The sequence below is a fragment of the Pyxicephalus adspersus genome, chromosome 4 (genome assembly GCF_032062135.1).
Source record: "Pyxicephalus adspersus chromosome 4, UCB_Pads_2.0, whole genome shotgun sequence".
NCBI lineage: Eukaryota > Metazoa > Chordata > Amphibia > Anura > Pyxicephalidae > Pyxicephalus > Pyxicephalus adspersus.
The window spans coordinates 21,262,108-21,264,300 of record NC_092861.1 but is presented as its reverse complement, the minus strand read 5'-3'; positions in this window follow the sequence as shown (position 1 = coordinate 21,264,300).

Below are 2,193 nucleotides of genomic sequence, written 5' to 3'. Positions count from 1 at the left end.
TACTTTTAATAAAATTAAAATACACAAAAATCAGCTTAACCTCCCAACCGTTAAGCCCGACCTTGGTACAGGCTAAAAAAAGTTGCTATTATGGTTAACCCTGAGATTTTCCGTACACTAAAATTCCCCACTTACCTGGTCCCGCTGTGCTCATCCAGCGTCGTGTTCGTGTTCCAGCGTCGTCCTCCGTCAATCGTCGTCCTCCGTCAATCGTCGTCCGTTGATCGTCGTCCGTCGATCTCCCTCTCCAGCGTCGGGTGCCTTCTCCTATACCAGCGGGACCGGTAAAAAAAAATTTCATGAAAAACAGTGGAACACTTTTGGTACAGAAATCTAGACCTCAGTGTAACGCTCAGGTGGTTAATAACAACAATAATAATATTAAACAGTATTTATATCGTAGCAACATATTACGCAGCGCTGTAAATTAAACATATTTAACATCAGGATGAGTAATTTACCAGCTTTTTAAAGTGCATGTAAAGCCAATTGTTTTTTCAGGTTTGGACAGAGCATGGGAATTTTAGAATCCAGGTCTGTTTGTTCTCTGCTTTATAGAATGTGACTGGTAAAGCGGAACTATATGTATTGGTGGGTGGTGAACTTCTGCTATTATCAGCAAGTAGGCACAGCATATAATGTACATCATGACACTGACTTACCTGCATGCAGCTGTCCCGTCATTGCTGCGTCAAGGAAAACCACCATCTTCTCCACCGATTCCACGGCAAATCTCCAAGAGCACATTAATCCATTGATAATGTAACTCGTGCATTCACAAGAGTTACATTGGGCCTGATTTATTAAAGCTCTCCAAGGCTGGAGAGGATACACTTCCATCAGTGTACCTAGGTGATCCAGCAAATCTGGAATGGATTTCTTAAAAGTCATTCCAGGTTTACTGGATCACCCAGGTTCACTGATGAAAGTGTATCCTCTCCAGCCTTGCAGAGCTTTAATAAATCAGGCACATTGCCTCCCGCAGCTGATTCTGTATGTGGCACCACTGTTTGGAGTTTCTTTCTATGTGACATTGGTGACCAAGACAAATAGTAAGAGGTGAATCTCCCTCTCTGGGGGGTCAGGCAGCAATTAAAGCCAGAAAAAACAGAAAAATAGTATTGAATAAGGGTAGCTGGGGTGTGGGGTTGGTGGGCACCCAGAAACCCCACAGAAGGCATCTTTCCCACTTTGCACTAAAGTGCACCACAAACAGATGTTGCGGTGTGTGATTCAGTGAAAAATAAATTGAACAGAAAACACTTGCTGCATTAGGACAAATTTAAAATGAATGGGTAGAGCCAATGCATGGTGCTTCAATCTGTCCTAAAACAAGTTGTGGCACATGCTTTAATACAATGCAATAAAGAGAGTTTGTCTCATTAATCTCATCCTATTGTGTGCTATTCCCCCTCCTCTTAGATTGTAAGCTCTTCTGGTCAGAGTCCTCTCCTCCTGTTTCATCTATTACATTTGTCTATCATTTGCAACCCCAATTTAATGTACAGCACTGTGTTGGCACAGTATAAATACAGTTTATTAATAATAACAATAATAATTATAATTAGTGCTTTGCATGCACTAGCAAAAACACATTTGATAATACAAAGCATGGCAGCGCATACTATGCATTGTTGAGCTAGATTGCCATTCATTGATAATGCAGCGCAAATGCACCCTACCAAAGCATTACATCCCAATGCATAGTGAAGGGCAGCTTTGCCGTGCACTGTTCTTTAAAATAAATGCAGAATGCAGTACATTGGTGAATGATGTGCTGTATTGGGAAAGTTCTTCAATTGAATGGCCTGCTATAACACAGCCCTCACAAACACATAAACAGACTGCAATCACCAGTACCATAATCTTATAGACATGTAGTATGCACATGCACAGTACTTCTATAAGACAACTATGTGCACAATTATTCATAGTCATTAAAGTCCAGATAAAATACCAATTATTCAATGTCTATGGACACCTATGAAAATGAAATCACATCTATGGACACGTTTGATAAATATGTCACATCTAAGGACACCTTTGACAATAATATCATGCCTGTGGAAACCTTTGACAATGATGTCACTTCTACGGGCATCTTTAGTAATGATGTCATGTCTGTGCACACCTATGGTAATGATGTCATGTCTGTGCACACCTATGGTAATGATGTCATGCCTCTGCACACCT